The sequence below is a fragment of the Siniperca chuatsi genome, linkage group LG22, assembly GCF_020085105.1.
Source record: "Siniperca chuatsi isolate FFG_IHB_CAS linkage group LG22, ASM2008510v1, whole genome shotgun sequence".
Lineage (NCBI taxonomy): Eukaryota > Metazoa > Chordata > Actinopteri > Centrarchiformes > Sinipercidae > Siniperca > Siniperca chuatsi.
In genome coordinates, this window is record NC_058063.1 from 20188900 (window position 1) to 20208199 (window position 19300).

Genomic DNA, 19300 nt, shown 5'->3' on the forward strand with positions numbered 1-19300 from the left:
CTCAAGTGCTGTACTTAAGTATACTTTTGAGGTGCTAATACTTCTGCTCCACTACATTTCAGAAGGAAATATCGGGCTTTTCACTCCACCGCATTTATTTGATGCATTTAATTACGAATGACTTGGTGAATGAGTGGCTCCTCTGCGCAGCCGCGCAGGTGTTTCAGCAGACCGGCGGCCAGGTGTAGGGACGCTGTGCTGGGAATTCAATCACAGCACTCATCAGGCAACAGAAGGGAAAACACCTGTGTGGGTGGACGACAGGTGTGCAGGGTTTAAAGGTTTTACATACAAATTACATGATACCTTTATGATATATGATGCGTTTCAGTCCAGTAAGTAATTGGCATTTTCTTCATCTTGACCAGCTACAACATTAAAATGCCGCTTATACTTAACTGCATCTGTAGTAACAAATCAATAATATATAATAATATAACACTGCGTAATGAGTACTTTTACTTTTGATAATTTTTTTCTGATAATACTTGTGTGCTTTGACTTAAGTCATATTTTGAATGCACCACTCTTACCTGGAGTATTTTTTACACTGTGTAGAATGAATTAAAGATAAATTAGATAGACTAGGCTAAAACAGTGTGATTAAAAGCAACAGCAATAATTGAATATTATCAGAATATTAAAGCATCTTTATTGCTTTAATATTATGATAATATTCCTTACAATGTGACTGTGGCAGCTACTTCTGTAGTAACAGTGATCCTGTACAGTAAGTCTTCTAGTAAATAACTTAATAAGTGCTTTTAATCTATAAAATATTGCGATGATATCCAAGTATTTGTAGATTTGTGTAGCTTCGCCTTTCATTTTACATTTAAAGATCCCCTCCAGACGTGTTTTAAGACATAAATACTCTGCTTGGAATAATAATTTGTTTTTTTTCCACAACATTAGAAATAGTTAGAAATCCAGAATTTATGAATATGCAGATATTTTTCAGTTCAAAGGTTTAACTGCGGGACACAAGAGGTCCTCTAAGTTGCATATCGGCTTCCAAAACTGTAGCTGTAATGTCACAAATCATGCTCGTGAGCAAAGAGAAACTTTCCTCCTTTAGCAGACGAAAGTGTGAAAACAGCCTTCTAGTGTCAAACTCTGCACGTACGTCATTCTGCACGGTGAAGGTTAAACATCCAATAAGCAAAACACATGTTTGACTGGAGGGGGGCCTTTAAAATGTGGTGATTTTTGCACTAACTGAACAAAATCTTTAGAGTTTTTCATTTAGTGATTTAGTAGTTGTCTTTCTCCACATGTATTTTCTATGAGAAGGCGTGTTTGCAGCACAGAGATGATTCTATACACTCAATATGTGATGCCACTGTGTGTGTGTGTGTGTGTGTGTGTGTGTGTGTGTGTGTGTCCTCCATGGAAATAATATGAATTTCACGGTGGCTGGACGCTTTTAGAGAAGTGACCTGTCCTAAAGTAGGCTAGTAGAGCAATGCCTCCACTCGCCTCCAGCATGGACTGAGCACTTAATGTTTGTGTGTGTGTGTGTGTGTGTGTGAGAGAGTGTGAGAGAGTGTGAGAGAGAGAGAGAGAGACACGCAGACACATACTGGGATTGACACACATGTAAAATGTTGGTCAAGGCACTGTCTCACATTTTCTGTTTCCTTCGTCTCTTTCTATGACTGACACACATCCACTCACGCACTTGCAATATCATTACAACAATACATCAGTAATATACCGGAAAGGTAGAAGTACTGACTTCATCCATCGTACAGTTAGTGGTACAGTAAGGATCTAGTTCTTCAATCGTTGTGAATGATATAAGATGTTTTTTCCTTGCAGACTGATAAAAACTTATGCAGTGCATCTTGTGATTGACAGCCTGGATAGCCAATGAGAACAGACAGCCGAAGTCATGACATCACATCCGGGCTGGCCTCTGTTCCCCTGGCTTCTGTAACTCAATCTCTCATTCAGCACTTCTTTCATCGGTCTTTCTGCAAAAATTCAGCGTGTTCCTGGAGTTTACTTTCCATATTCGGAGACAACTCGCCTTCCACTACAGCACTCGCTGTTAGAAATTGAAACCTTGGTTATTTTAACGATTACTTTGTGAGCACTAGCGCAGGAACATACATGATCTTAACTTGGTTTCATCCATATGCATCATTTTCACCAACACTATCCTCTAAAGTATTTTTTTCCCAGCGATTTAGCTGTAGTCTCTGCTGTCTAAAAACTCCTACAGCATTTGCTCCTCTCTGTCCTGCTGTTATTACGACATGTCTGAGCGAACCCCTCGACCCGCACGTGGGCTTGTTTCTTTTGTCGAGCCGTGATGTTTAGCCCGCGAAAGTCTGCAGCCGCTCGCGATCTACACCCTGGCGATCCACAACTCTCACATCTCTCCACATCAATTGCATGTATTGGTTTCTCCTGTGTGTGTGTGTGTGTGTATATAGATGACTTTCCCCCAAGGGGGATTAATGAAGTAATTCTTCTTCTTCTTCTTCTTCAGATATGTTTTTTACTATTACAGTCAGACCACTAGATGGAGATAAAGACCTGAGGATAATCCGAAGCAGCTGATAGAAGAGGTTCAGTAACACACACACGCACGCACACACACACACACACACACACTTAAACATGAGTAGATGTTTTGATACTGTAATGTGAACCTGCCTCTCTCCGTCTCTACTCACCATCTGCCACACACACACACACACCACACACATGCAGAGAAGCACATACTTTTTATTTTCCATCCCTCGTCTCCAGTCCCCTCCTTCTGTCTCTCCTCACCCGTCTCACTTTCTCTCTCTCTCTCACACACACACCTAACCTGCCTGACACAGTAGCATCTGGCGTCTTTATGCTGCTGCCTCCCTCCTGAGACACACACACACACTCTGACAGCTTTCTCTCTCATATAATTTTTCCACTGCAGCAGTGTGTCGTCCTGCGGTTCAATGAGAGTGATACACCTGCATCATGCCGGGCCAATAATAAACATTTTAAAATATTCAGCTCTTGTAAACAAACAGCTGCTTTAAAACAATTTACATATTCAAAATAGTAAATTAATAAAAAACTATTCAGCTTCATCACGGGTCCAGTTTGAGTTCGTCACCCCTGAATACAATGCTGGTAAGGCTAACAGATTGCTCTGAATTCCCCAAAACAGGAAACTGTACAACTGTACAGCAAACGGTACACACAATCTAAAACGTTTCATCCAGTGCAGGAAACCCCAGTTTTCTTTTTCTAATGAAATAATATGAATCAGGTCATATAAGAGGGACATTTAGTTTGCCATAAAGCTGAAAACACTGACTGATATAGGTAGGTTATGATAAAGCTTTGAAGCTCAATAACCTCACCACTGGCAGATATTTGATTAAAAGAAATAAAATTATGAATCACTGATCTGTGCAGTTTAAATAAATAAAATGAAATGATGAAATTGTATATTATCTATAATATTATATTTAATGTTATATATAATATTGGCCTGCAGGACATTAAAGATGAGTATGCAGTTATGTACTATATGTCCATGTGTATATGTGTGTGTGTGTGTGTATATACAGAATATGTTTTCTGTATGTCATATGTACAGATGTACAGTATATATGCTTGTGTAAGTTTGTCTTTTTTGTCTGGATGTTGTCATGTACACATGACCCCAATGCCTATCCCTGCGGGTGGTGGGCCCACAGGGTGGTGGCTCCCCGTAACTCTTTCGGGCTGTGCCAGACTGGACCCCATTGGTTAAGGCCCAGTCACCAGACTCTCCCTTCACTGGTCTGGCTCCAGGAGGGGGCTTAAAGTTCCCTGTTCCGGGTGAGCCACTGCAGCGCCGACATTTAATCATTTCATTCAGGGTCTGTGAGTTGGGACTGGGTTGCTGCCCAAAGTGAATTTAGTAATTTGGGGTCTTGTTCATGAGTGAGGGTAAAATGGAGCACAAGGTCAACAGGCGGATTGGTGCGGCGTCAGCAGTAATGCAGCCGTTGTATCAGACAACGTCAGTCTAGGTTCCAACCCTCACCTATGGTCATGAGCTTTGGGTAGTGACCGAAAGAGTGAGATCGCAGATGCAAGCGGCCGAAATGAGTTTCCGGAGGGAGCTCGGAGTAGAGCCGCCGCTTTTTCGCGTCAAAAGGAGCCAGTTGAGGTGGTTCCGGTATCTGATCAGGATGCCTCATGGCTGCCTTTGTTTGGAGCTTTTCTGGACACAAACAACTGGCAGGAGACCCCGGGGTAGACCCAGAACATGCTGGAGATATTATATATCCTATTTGGCATGGGAACGCCTCGGGTTCCCCCAGGAGGAGCTGGAAGACGCTGCTGGAGAGAGGGACGTCTGACCTACCTTTCCTAGCCTGCAGCCACCGGGACCCGGCTGAGGATATTTGTTGCTGAAAATTTCCACAAATCTGCATGTTCTGAACACATTAAACTCAATGAAACAAACCAAAAATTTGCACAAAAGTGTGTTTTAACACAGAACGTGGTTGGACAACTGAACTTAAAACATATAAAAGTTTAAAGGTCAGAAGGTGACAGGTGCATGATTGTGAACATTTGCCTCTCATCCACTCCCACTGAAAGACACGAGAAGATGAAATACTAAACATCACCTCGGGATGTGAAGTAGTGTCCCATCATCTGTCAGATGTGGAGAACTTTTTAACCTGTGAATTTGGATGAAATCCTGATGTTAACATCTGTCGACCTCTGAAGGAAAATCCAATATGTAAGAGTGTGTAATCCTGGCATTTATACAAAATTAAGCAAAGAAGAGACGCAGTGTGACGAGAAAGTGGACATGATGTGGAAAAAGAAAGAGATGTGATCACACACACACACACACACACACACACACAGCGAGTGTGTACTGATGAGGGATACGCTGGAAAAAGCTGAACAGAGCAGTGCAGGTGCAAACCATTAACCACTGTATGGAAAGTCAAATAGCAGGCGCGTGTGTGTGTGTGTGTGTGTGTGTGTGTGTGTGTGTGTGTGTGTGTGTGTGTGTGTGTGTGTGAGAGAGAGAGAGAGAGAGAGAAAAAGAGAGAGAGAGAGAAAGAGAGAGAGAAATGATGACAATCACAGGAAATCATTTAAAGTCACTACCAACTTATTACCTGATACTTTCTGTGCCCTGATTAAATAAACTCCACCCACCTGCTCCAGCCTGCAGCTCAAAGAAACACCATGACCAATTTCAATTCTCCTAAATCCTCTCAATGTTTTCCATCACTGCATATGGTTTTCCAGCTTTTATCACATCAAGAGGTTTTTGATATTTTCCCTTTGTCTTAAATATTCAGAATGCTTCAATCAAAATATTTCCACTAGTTCCTTTTTGTTAAAAGAAGAGTTTTGCTGTGTGCTAACCTTTCTAGCTTGATTAATGTAGCTGCAGAGAATCCCAGCTGTTGGTTTAAACTTAATTTGGTCTCCCGTCTTGTTCCTTGTAGTCTTTCTGAATGAGATAAGGGATGTTGTCACACAGACCCGTCAGAAAGAGATACGTTTCGATGGGTTAATGTCAGGCTGTTGCAATTTTTGTGACTTCACTGTGGTGGGTGGAGAACTACGGGAAGAACAAAACACCAAAATGCTAGCCTGCAGTATGAGTTGAATCAAAAACAGACCTGGAAAAGCTGATTCCTGTACAGTTAATTCATACAGGATATTTTGTTTTCTGTGGCCATTTTATTGATCTCTCGTACTAAAAAAATGTTCTGCTTTATTGTCTCCCAGGCCGTCACAATGTCAACCAGGTTCTCTGTCTTCCTTATGCGGTCCTCACGTTCAGTCAGAAAAGAGTAAACAAACGAGTAATGATGATGGACAACGCATTTAACCAGAGGTAGGAAACTGTTGAGGTGAAGATATGCTCAGATCAAAGTTGTATGATGCTTTGGTGAAGTGGTGGATAGAGAGACATGTTTAACAAGTGAGTTACAGTCCCCCTTCATTGTGCAAATAAAAACAAAAAGAAATCTGACTGAAATGAATGAGTTGTTAGCGCTCTCCGGATAAAAATGCATTGAAAACAACTAGTGCTAAATGCTAACACCAGCATGCTATGCTCACAATGACAATGCTAATATGCTGATGTTTAGCAAATAATATTTACCAGGTTCCTATCTTAGTTTAGCGTCCTAGCATGCTAACATTTGCTAATTAGCTCTAAACACAAAGTACAGCTCAGGCTGATGGGAACGTCATTAGTTTTGACCTCATGGTGGCGCTAGATGAAACGTTAAGGGATCACCAATGTGATTACAATTCATCCTCTCGGACTTTGAATATCTGTAGCAAGTGTCACAGCAATCCATCCAATAGTCGTCAAGACGTTTTACTCAAAACCAAAAATGTTAACCTCATGGTGGCGCTAGAGGAAAAGTCATTAGGATTCATCATCTGGGGAGTCTGGACCAAACATTGCCATTCTTAGAGCCATGCTGCTAGCATGGCTAAAAAATGCCGAGCATTGTCTGGTCACAGCTTCTCAAATGTGAGAATTTGCTGCTTCTGTCTGTTTTAAATCATTGTAAACTGAACATTTTTGGGTTTTGGACTCTTGGTCCTATCTTGGTGGGACATTGCAATGGGCATTTCTGACATTTTAGAGTAAAAGATGAATTGATTTATGGAACAAATTGAAAGTTTAATCGATAATGGAAATAATCCTTATTGGCAGCCATAAAAAACATCAGTGAGGATACAGTATGTGACTGCTGTCCCAAAATGAAACAGTGAAACAACGAACGTCTTTGAAAGAAGTTTAAATTGTGATTGCATCTTTTCCGTCACAGTGACGGACAACCTTCACCGTCTGAGTTGTTTCCTGTGCTGTTGGGAACTGAATGAGAAGTGTCATTAGGCCGAACTGATTTTAAAACATATCTCTGATTGTGTCACATGCATGTAGCAGCAGTCAGACTGAACGTTTAGGGCATGGAAAAGGTAAATAAATAAATCAGGAAGCAGCGCCATGTTTCCTGGCTGGTTAATGGGAGATAATGGAGGTCTGATTGTAATGTGCAGCAGCATAGATCTGATGTGGGAAAACTTAAAGAAAGCTGATGACAGAGATCCTATCTGCTGGGAAAAACCAGCCTGCTGTGCTCTCTTTCTTTCTGTCTTTCTTTCTACTTGTCTTTCTTTTTTCAGTTTCTTTTTCTCTGACTTTCTCTCTCTCTTTCCCAATCTTTCAATGTATTTTCTTTCTACATTCGACCATTATTTCCTCTTTTCTTTTCCTTTCTCTATTGCTCTCACTTAATCCATCATCTTTGTCTCCTTCACCTTCTTTCTTTATATAATTTTCTCATTCCCTCCATTTCTTCCTCTCTTCCTTCTCTTCATCTTTCCATCCTTTCCTCCTTCTCCTTGCTCTCTCCTCTTGTACTTTTTCCATTTTCTGTCTTTCTTTCTTTCCAAATCCTACCAGTATTTTTCCATGTCTTATTCAACTCTCCCTCTTTCTTTTTTACTCCTTTCCCTTTTCTTCTTCTTTCTTTCTCTTTCTCTATTGGTCTCGCTTCTAGATCACAAATTAGATCTTTGTCTCCCTCTTCTCCTTTCTTTCTCTCCTCATTCCCTCCATCTCATCTTCCTGTTCCTCTCTTCCTCCCTTCCCTCTTTCTCTTTGCTCTCTCCTCTCCTACTTTTCATATTTTTCTGTTTCAATTTGTCTTCCTTCCTTCCTTTCTTTCTGTCTTTCTACATGTCTATTATTTTTGTCCTGTCTTAGTTTTATTTAATTGTGATTAAATCTTTCTCTATTCCCCTTTTCTCCCTTCTCATTTTCTTCTCCTTCATTTCTCTTTCTCTATTGCTTTCATTCATTCTTGATCTTTGTCTCCTTCTCCTCCTTTCTCTCTGTACCTCATCCTCATTCTTTCCATCTCCTCTTCCTCTGTTTCTCTCTCCTTCCTAACTTCCTCCTCTTGTCTTCTCCATATCTCCCTCTTTTCCTGTATTCTCTCCTCTGCTGTCATCCCTCCCTTGTCTTCCTCATCCTCATCCTCCCCCTTTTCAACCTCTTCTCCTTTTCTGTCTTTTGCCTTCCAGCTCTCCTCCCTTTGCCTGTCTTTCTCCTCCCTCCTCATACACATGCAGAGGAGCCTCGATGGTTAATCACCTGCTTCAATTACATCCACTTACAGCGAGACTCTATTTCACACCACACCATCAGCCTCCAGAGGCTCAGAAACACACACACACACACACACACACAGACACTGAACAAGAAAGAGAGAAATGGAGTGTGTGTTAAACTTCATCTTGTCTTTCACATTCTCTTCCAGGCCTAGATATACTTTAACATACGGTCAACTCTGCAACAAACAAATGATCTAATTGCTCCCCTTTAGCCCCAACGCTCCAATCACAGCTGAGCTAACTCAGGACATCCTCGGACAAGTTTCCTGGAGTACGCACAAACCTGTGCCTCATCAGATCTCGAAGATCGTTAACAGATGTATGATTGATGTCATAGTGTACCCTACTCATGTGAATAGTGTTATTATTTCATTTCAGCATCCTACAGAGACAACCCTGTCTCCTATAAATGACTTTTATATACCACTAATGTGCAACGGCAAGTACATTTTGTAAGAAGCGTAACGCTGCCCAGATTAGCCACGCTAAGAGATCTAGGGATGGCGATGTCAGTTACTGAACTTTGGTTCAGACTGAAATATCTCAACATCTACTAGATGCACTGCTGTGCCTGTGTACAGCCTCACAGAGCCGCTAGCATGGCTGTTGACTTTTAGTCTTAGAGTCCTATCTATCAACATGTCGATCTGCTCAATGTTCACTGTTCTCCCTACAATACAGCACTTCAGATTCAGATTAGGGGAAGCACAAGACAGAACATATTTACTTTATTAATATATAACCGAAACATGACCTAACCTTAACCAAAGTGCTTTTGTTGCCTAAACCTAAACACACACAAACATGCACCAAAGGATGCAAACGCTGGTCTTACCCAGCACCAAATGCCACACAGACAAAGTTAGGGACTAGCTGGAGAGTGAATATTGGACTTATCTTACTTTATTTTACTTACTTTTACTTTAATCTTACTTACACAAACAAGGCTCCAAATGAATGATAATGTTGCTCCGTAACTGCTGGATGTCTAAACACGCAACTGTTTGCTAACAAGTTCCTAATATCAACTTTATAAGGTCATAATATGTCACTGTCACTACACGTTTAAGTAGGTACAATTTATTTAATTTAAGTCCCTCTTCAACACAAAATTGTTACTCTTCTTCCCCTGTAATTATATATTTGTCCCAGTGTAGGTACCCAGAAAGTATTTCATAGATACCCCGTATATACTGCACAGATTTACAGGTATTCACACGATCTCTGCATTTAGTTTTGTGTCCAAGCACAGAGAGCATGATATGGTCTTGAGAAAGCAGAAAGGAGGAGGAAAAAAGAAAAAGAAAAGAGAGAACATACATGAAGGCACTTGATCACACACACAGACACACACAAAGTCCTCTTTTATCTTGTGCAACAGGCAGGGTTAGGAAATGAGACGAGTGTTTTTTGTCTGAAAGGGCAAAGCAGAAAAAGGGATTTGTCTCCAGATGCAGCTGTGGCAACAGGCTCCCTGTGTGTGTGTGTGTGTGTGTGTGTGTGTGTGTGTGTGTGTGTGTGTGTGTGTGTGGCTAAATGAGATATTGAAACAGAGACGTCCTCGCTTCTGTTCTTGACTGATGAGAGCTGAAAATAGGATTTGTCTTTGAAACAGAAGAGGACGGCTGTAAGCCAGTTAAGACGACTGAAGAGCCCATTTCACACTGAGGAAATGGAAGTCAGTGTGAAACGTTTGTGGAAGGGTTTCGCTTTGACAATTACGGAGATTAAAAGGTGCAAATTTTAACACTGGTGTGCCTCCACCACTGTTAGCAGAGTTTTCCAAAAAACTCTGCTAAAAGAGTGGGTGAAATGTGAAGCAACAGAGCTGAAAACACTGTTGTATGATTGTCAAACTTTAACAGACATAGCGTCATAGCGTTTCAATGTCAACGCCTTTATGACCCTTCATCAAATTACTGTTTTGTGAAGTTATCCACTGGTGGAAGAAGTATTCACAGCCTTTACTTGAGTAAAAGCATCTAAGTATTATCAGTAAAATGTACTTAAAGTATCAAAAGTGAAAGTCCTCATAGTGCAGTAAAATGCTCCTGTCAGTGTTTATTATATCTGATGTTTCTGGATTCATATTCCTGCTGCATTAATGTGTGTGTTGCATTTTACTGCTGTAGATGTTTTAGGTCGGGCTCATTTTAACTACTTTATTTACTGTTGGGTTGTTTAATCTACAGCAATGCATCATGGTCTATAAGAACCACATATCTCTAAATGTCTAAATCCTTTCTAAATGCCAGTGTGACCGGGACTTCAGTCTTCTTCTTCTTCTCCGCCTCCATTTCTATTGGCACACTGCTACTTTTTACAGCGCATACATACCACTACCAACTGCTACCGTCCTCTGCAGTCAACAGTGAAGTGTATTATATCACCTGCAGGATCTTGTTCACACACTGGTAGAAGGTAGAAGAAAGAGAAATTACAAAAAATGATGACACTCTGATCAAGACATTGTTCTACAGTTGTGCTAGTGGTAAAAAAAACAAAAAAACACCACCACCTCATGGTCCCATTGCACTACATTCTTGCATTGAAATCAAAGAAACACATTGATGTTCTCAGCTTGTTTTTACGCATAAATGTAAATGTACGCACCTTTTTAGCTCTCAAAGCACAAAACGAAGCAAGAAATGACGAAATAAAGACAGAGAACAAATAATAAATTAACAGAATTGTAAAGAAAGAAAAGGAGGAGAGAATGTGAGAAAGACAACGACGTAAGGATGAGTCCATAAAGTGATTAAAACACAGTAACACTGACACAAATTACATGTCTGACCTTAAAATTATATTAAAAAAGCCTGGATTAAAATAAGTGTGTGTGTGTGTGTATATGTGAAGGATGGTGTTAAAGGGATTGGAGTAGATCTCATTATTACAGTGGAAGGGTTTAATCATAGTTTCTAGATGGTGTTTTCCACTTGGTTAGCTCTCTGTCTCTCATCTTACAAATTAGACGTTAGCTAAAAGACACAGCCGCTCTTAATGCACTCGTCTCCACTCTGATCTGTTCATCCTCAGCTCTTTCACACTTCTTCTTCTTCTTCTTCTATGCCTTTTTCATTGTATCTTTCTTTCGTCAGTCTTCATTTCACTTTTTTTACTTTATTGATTTATTGGATTGTTTTATTTCTTATACCTTTCATTCTTTCTTTTTCTTTTCTTCCTGAAAAAGTTTGCCATTTTCTATAATTATCTTGCTTGGTTGCTAAATTATATATATATATATATATATATATATATATATATATATATATATATATATATATATATATATATATATATATATATATAAATTTTATTTCCAAGACATTGTCTTACCGTCCACATTTAATTTCGATTGCAATTCTTTCCTTCTTTCTTCTATCTCCTTTTCTCTTCCTCTCTCTGAACATGCATTATCTATACAGTATATTGACCTCTGAATGGGCTGCTATGGGAAGCATTTAAAAATGTGTCATGTGAGAGATTCACTTTCTAGAATTTATTTCCATATTTGATGTAAAGCTCACATTACTGTGACATTTCATTTCTCACAAAAGATCCTGAACACGTTTTCCTTTGTGGAAAATTTCAAATTTTATATATATATAAGGACTTTTATATATATATAGATATTAAGACATCAACCCCTGCAGATTGTGTGGTGTCCTGTGTGTAAGTGAGGAAATGCAAGTTGGACAAAGAAACTGTTCTTATTTTCTTCTTCCTCCTTTTCACTGTTTCTGATTATTCCCGCTCCTCATCCCTCCTTCCTCTCCTTCATCTGCCTCGCTGTCCGTCTCGCTCCGTCACTCCTCTGCTGTCAGCTGTGTGTGTGTGTGTGTGTGTGTCTGCTGGCCTGCACATGATGACACAGGTGTGTGTGTCGTTTTCCATCAGGATTATGCAGGGATAAAAGGTGTGTGTGTGTGTAGAGAGAGAGAGACAGACTGTGTGATGACATCCTCCATTAAAACTGATCCAGGATCAGTTTGAAGGACTGGTTCCTTGAATTTTTCATTTTATTTATCTATTTTGTATGTTTTACTTTGTCTTTTCTTTGTTTCTTTACTGTAATATATTTCCTTCCATGCTTTATTTTCCTTGTATCCATCCTTCTTTCTTTCCCCTTTTTACTTTTGCTTCTTTCATTATTTTTTCTTTCCTTCCATCCTTGATTGATCAACTTTATTCTTTAATTTTCTGTCCCATGAAACTGGCTTTCTACCTCTTTTCATCTTTATTTCCATCCTATCATTTTCCCCCGCTCTTCTTCCTTCTATCATTCCTCACTTCCTTCTTATCTTACTTCTCTTCCCTTTTTATGTAATTTTATTTGTGTCAGTAGGTGCAACCAACTGGCATTTCCAGTGAAGGAATTCCCCCGATCTTTCATTCCGTTCCTCCCTCTATCCATGTCTAATCATTTACACACACACACACACACACACACACACACACACACACACACACACACACACACTTTCCAGGACTCCAGGATGGTTAGATTGGATGAGCGAAGGAAAAACAAGAGTGCGAGGAGGTGGAATATGTGAGCCGTGTTAACTGGCAGCTCTTCAAAGAAAAACATTCCTCTTTCCTTCAGGAAAAAGCAGCTTTAAATTGTCCGTTTTACATTCATCACCCGACACATCTGAATTCATCCTTTAACCTCTGTACCCGGCTTCACGTTTTAAAACTGCTCTGTGAGGCGTTTTAGTGTCAATAAATCATTAACAAGTTCATTCAGTGACATTACCTTAGTTAAGGTAATCAAATAAGACCATGCCTGTGCAGCGGGAGTCTTTAGTGGCCTCTGTGTTGTGAACGTAGGATCCTCCACGCAGGTCGGATTTGGAGGGAAACCTGCCGGATTGATTACAGTGACAAACAGGAAGAGGGTACTTAGCTGGTCAGCTGGTGGAACAGGAAACATTAGCAGCTTTCTTTCAAGTCCATTCAAGACAAAATTCAATATTATTATTATTATTTAAATAATGATTTTTCCTATGCTTTTATTTGTGTACTTTATCATGAAACTACATTATAAAATCTGTAACTTTAAACATGTTACATTTATTAGAAATCCTACAAGCATTCAGTTAAATCTGTTTTCAGTCCCACACTGGAGCAGTGAGCTGATAGTGAGCCCAACAGTGAGCTAATACTCAAGGAAACGGCAAAGCTCACAACTTGTTTCAGGAAAACCGGTGAAGATAAAAACAATAAAACAGCCTGTGGAGCAAAAGCTAGCCAAATTAGCTCCCTTGCCAACAACAACACTCTCATATGTGTTGAAACTGAGGGTCAGCTAGTGGAAAATCAGGACTTAGCGCCAGATGGAGAAGAGGAGCAAAAGATCTCTACCACCAGCAGCATCAGCGAGGAGCCAACAGAGGAGGGCATAAAAACAACCACACTTGAAGGCATCACAGCAATCTGGTCAACTTAAGTAACATTTACATATATAAAGTTATCCATGATTGCAGTCAAGTTGGAATCTTACTTTTTAATCAGAACAACATAAAGAAAAGGTGCATTTACTGCACTATAATAAATATTCAAAACTGTGGGTTAAACCGCTCAAACATAATCTGTGTCTTCATATAACATCTTTGGTAAATTATTGACAAAAACAGTAATACGACAACCAATCAGCATCAATGTTGGAAATGTGATTAAAATAAGAATTTAGATGAACTTTTAGGTATTTAGCTTCGTTCAGCATCGTGTCACTTTCAGCTGTGTGTGTGATTACTAAAGATGCAATATGTGTGTGTGTGTGTGTGTGTGTGATGATTATAAAGATGCAAAGTGTGTGTGTCTCTTGCCTTTTACCAGGCATCTTAATGATGCTGCTGCTGAATCAGCAAAACAGTGTACAAAGTGAAGAGGATGAAAGATGGAGAGTCAGAGAGAGCGGAGGGTGACGGAGGGGAGAGAGAGGGAGGAGTTAGAAAGAAAAGATGAACAGTAGATGAGAATAAAGATGACATAAATAAGGAAAACATGGAAAAGGGAAAAATAGAGAGGAAAAAGGATGAGTGGGAGGGAAAAAGAGACAAAAGATGTGAAATTTAAAAAAAAAAAGATGTGAAATGTGATGAGGTATAGCGACCATTAAAGAAAAAAGAGGAAAGACGAATAGAGAGATTCATGTTGGAGAATTAGCTTGTCTTTAGGTGATTTTGAGGTGTGTTTTACTGTAAAATTGCTCGTTTCATGCCTGTGTGTGTGTGAGTTTTCATATGTCCTTTATGTGTGTGTGCATCAGTGTTTGTGCCAGACTCATGCCAGCCTGTGTGTGTGTGTGTGTGTGTGTGTGTGTGTGTGTGTGTATCTGTGTGTGTAAACAATAGAGTTGATTAGGCGTTGCGTGGCAGTGACAGCGCTGAGGGGAGATGATTAATGATTCTCTGTTTAATGTGATTAGTCCATTAATACCTCCTGTGATGGCTCAGACCGGCTAACACTTGGGAAAGGTCAGCTCACACACATGCGCACACGCACACACACACACACACGCACGCACACATGTGTGTGCGCGAGTTGCAGTAATGGATCATTAAGGAGGTCAAAGAAAGGAGTGCTGCTGTAGTTTCCTGTTTGAGAGTCAATAGTATTTTTTTCTCTGTTTTTAATGTGATTTTTCCATTAATGCTGCAACACACACCTTAAACCAAGAGATGAGTGTGTGTGTGTGTGTGTATGTGTCCTAAAAATACTCTAAATGTTCTGAAAACAAACACCACAATAAAAACAACATAGTTGAAAATGTTACTTCACCTATAGTCTTGGTTTAGTTAAAGGTCGCAGCAACGACACTGAGCTCAAGCCAGTGTGGAAGTCCCTGAGGATGCAGTACCACTAATGACCACTAGATGCTGCTCCCAAAAAATATTTGGCTCCATAGAGATCCATTGTTATTCTATATCTTCCTTATTGTCAACAAACCCAATGAAAAGCCAACAACGAATTTACTGTATATCTTCTTCCTCCGAGCCATAGAGCTCCATTGTTGTCCAAAAACTATTAAAAACACATTAATGAGCCACACTGTTGCACTGGGTGACATGTTCCTTTATCACCATGAACACACACACTGCAGTTTATTTTGACTCAATCCCACATACACCGTCCTGCTGCCCCAAATACTCACTAGAGCTCCAAATGTGTATTAATCCACAGCTGAAAATAGTCCCCAACAAATGCACTATTTCCTCCTGTTTGATTAACGTTTGATAAATCTACGGTGAACAGCTGTGTGAGGAAATTACTGAGCCTTAAAATATTGTTTGAGTAAGATTCAGTAATGAGGAGAAATCTTGCCCCCTAAAAAACAAAGCAAAACAAAAATAAAACAAAGCTCTCCTTTGCGTCACTATATTTTATTATTACTATTATTTATTATTAATATTACTATTATTAATAATTAATAATAGAATTTAACTTGTAACTTAATTCACCTCAGGGCACCACTCCTAAAGGAGAGAAAATCGATACCCAATCAACCAAGTTAGTCTCATAAAAGGTACTAAACTATTAATTTGGAACAATGATTAATAATTAAATTAATAACTATAACCAAAATTACTATCAATAGCTAGTAGGTTGGAGGATTTTGGAGTTCAACACAGAAGAGGTTGTTGATATATTCCCTCTTGTGCAACATTAAAGAAACCAGCATAATTATCCACAAGCATTTATTAAGAACATTAACAGAAGCAAAACACACAATATGAAATCTAACTAAAATGCACTAAGCTAACGTGCTAGAGACACGTGTGTGTGTGTGTGTGTGTGTGTGTGCTGTGTCTGTGTGGTGGGTGCATGCCAGAAAGAATGTGTGTGTGTCTTTTATCTGCACCATATGTCCAGCGTGCACCCACCGAGCATGAACACGTGATGCAGGCAAAAGAAAAGCACATGTAACGGGAGTTTTAAAGTTCCTCTCCATCGTGTGTGGTTGTGTTTGAGGCCAAATCGAAGTATATGTGTGTGTGTGTGTGTGTGTGATCAGTATTGGACAACGGTGCCAAGTTAAAGGGAGTTAGTTAGCATGCAGAGACTGTCTGTGTGGAGCATAACGTTAACTAAAATCAACTTAGCATGTGGCTACCAAATAACCTAACAGATGGAAACACATCACAACAATGAAACTTGAAAAAACATCAGTAACGTTACATGTACAAAAGTTAAACAGTCCTATGCTTAGCTTACCAGCTGCTACATTACCAGTCCGTGGAAGGGAAAAAGAGGTTGCACTGGCGTGCTGCTCCTTCATCGTCTATTGTGGATGGGCCAGGTGGGGAATAATTGAGGTTCGATGCAGTCTTTTGCTGTGCAGTCAGTGTCCCCGTGTGCAGATCGGAGGAAGCTGGTCGCTCCATCTATTGTTCTCCTTACAGTTAGCTCAGCTAAGCTACTTTTGTTGCTCTTGTTGCTTGTTAAAGTTAGCTGACAGACTTTGTGTCGCAGCCGCTGGCGCTAACTAAACTTGGTTGCGGATATCTAGCAGGCCCTCACAGCGCTGCTGTAGATCAGAGAGTTTGGTTCTGCTGCGTGTTTCTGCTCCAAGCTGATTATGCGGCAGAGGACAGCAAGCAGCCGTCTGCTGCGTGCTGGAGGCGAAGCCAGGAGGGAAGAGAAAGAACAATGGCCAGCTGATCCTTTTATTGACCTGGTGACATCACGGGTCAGAGGTCACACTGACCAGAGTTCATACACAAGTATGAATTCCTGGAGGATTGTGGGAAACAGTGGGAGTTCAATAGCTCAGTTTCATAATAAAAGTTCAGTTAAAGTCACACAAATGAACAAATTCATCTGTGGAGTCCCAGTGGTCCCAACACAAAGATTAGACAATTATTTTATTAGCATTCATATCCTATGAGTCTTGAGCCATTGAAGTGCTGTTAAAGCTTCATGGGAGCTGCAGTTGCTGAATATTAGATAATGTTAACATTCAGACACGGCTTGACAATAAATAAGTATGTTCCCCATCAGTTTTGGAAACATTTAATGATAATTACTTTCTGTTTGATGATAGTTTGAAATGCAGTCAGTCAAACATTTGTCCTGCTGATCTGAATTTATTGGACAGTGAAATCATTTCATAATAAAACGTTTCTGCACATATTATGTTCATTTGTCACCCTTCTAAAACAGAAAGAGCCAGTTTGTTGTGTTTTTTGTTTTGTTTTTATGGATGAGGAGATTTGTTAGCTTACAAAGCTTAGCATGTGGAGACCGTCCACCCCAGAAACAGCACTGGTTGTTTGCTAAAATAACCGGCCATAAAATGGTGAATTGTCATTATTACACTTCGGTATTGCACAGATTAAACAAACCAGATATAACATGTTAATTATGAGCTTTAGAGGTGCTGGTAGTCAGATTTTGTTACCATTTGACAAAGCCAGACTAGCTGTTTCCTGTAGTTGCAAAGGTATAAGCTAACAGGCTGCTTCATATTTAACTAGAAGATATGAGTGGTATCGATCCCTCATCTAACTCTCCTAGAGAAAGTGAATAAGCATATTTACAAAAATGTCAAATTTTTGTTTTGTGACAATAATTCGTTTTAGTTCTATTTTGTTGTTTTGTTTGCAAGACTTTTTTCTTACTCGTCCTGCCTGTTGTTTGGATTTACTTTAATGTGAGCACAAACTAAGTGAACTACTCCTTTAACCTCCTTTTCTGTTGCCTTTGATCAGTTCAGACTAGTCGGAGCGTTTGGGCTTTGTTAAGAGTTCACATTCTTCCGTTAACGCCCAGGTAAAGTTCCAGCTTTCAGTCAAACCCCGACTTACGAGAGTGTGTGAGAGAGAGAATCCCCCTTGAAAATCTAATGATTCTTCTTCTTCTTTCTGGCAGGTTTAAGGAGGAAACACAGCCGCTGTGCCAGTTTCTCTCCGTGGAGATCAATCTGTTTACCACCAAAGACACGCAGCCAGGACAACGGAGAGAGAGAGAGAATTACAAGTATTTGATTTGTAGATTTTATTTGCATCAATTAATTTTTTATGTGTATCTTTGCAGTTGTGTGTATGTGTTCATGTGCGTTAATATGTGTGTTAGTTTACATGTTGTCCAATCATAGTGATTTTAAGTGCTTTTTTTGGGTTTATGTAGTAAAAAAGTGTGTTTATCGCTTACGTTTAGACTGTTAAACTGATCAATAGTTAGCATTGTATTGGTGTGTGTGTGTGTGTGTGTGTGTGTGTGTGTGTGTGTGTGCATGTGTGTGTGCGTGCATGTGAGTGAGTGTTAATCTAACCAGTATAGTTAATATGTTGTTCTCATACTCTATTAGCCACTGTTGACAGCTGATGATTGATCTTCTCATCATTTCTCCCTCCAACACCCTGCGGTGACTGTGTGTGTGTGTGTGTGTGTGTGAGAGAGAGAGATCTGCAAGTGTTTGTGTGTGTTTAAACCCGACTTCATGTCTGTTTTTGCCTGAAATCTTGTGCAGTGAGGTTGTGTGTGCTAGCTCCTGTGGTGTGTGTGTGTGTGTGTTTTATTTTACTGCTGTTATAGATACGATAGCGACACAGCTAGCATTGGCGTTAGCATAAGTAGTCATAACCCTCATATAAAATAAAACCCACGTAAATTATATTTTATATAATCATTAGTATCACGCAAACAATAACTTCAGCAAACTAACTGCTTGCAAAAACTCTTTTTTCGTGTCTAATCCTACGCTCAGGATTGAGACACAAATATAAAAGTTTTCATCCCATCTTTACTTCAAGAGCACATGTGTATTTGTTAGTGATAACTAACAGCCCCTTTCCACTGCAGGGATTTCACAAAATGTAACGTTCAGCCTTTGTCACAGGTTACTAAAACTACATTTCAGCACTGCTCAGGAGGCGATACTAATTGCAAGTTCCAGTTACTGGGCACAGTGGAGGAAATTACAAAGTGGTTTGATGTGGTGGACCAAAATAAAGTTTTCCTTCTCTTTCCTCTTCTTTTTTCTCATGTATATACTTACAGGTGTTTCATCTGTCCTTGTGAAATGTATTTTACATGCATCTTCCTTGTTTTTGTTGTTTTGCTGCCATGTTGACCAGCACTCCATGGAAAAGGTAATTTTGCACCTCAATGGGACATTCCTGGCTTA

General features: G+C 39.8%; 1 long non-coding RNA gene across 1 annotated transcript; it reads right to left on the bottom strand.

The window, feature by feature from the left end:
• Nucleotides 1–36: 36 nt before the first annotated feature.
• LOC122869713 lies at nucleotides 37–16813 on the bottom strand. The gene is made up of 4 exons (XR_006376389.1): nucleotides 16387–16813; nucleotides 12926–13032; nucleotides 10504–10577; nucleotides 37–245 (listed from the first exon to the last, which is right to left on the bottom strand). It is a non-coding gene; the product is annotated as an uncharacterized LOC122869713 (long non-coding RNA).
• Nucleotides 16814–19300: the final 2487 nt, after the last annotated feature.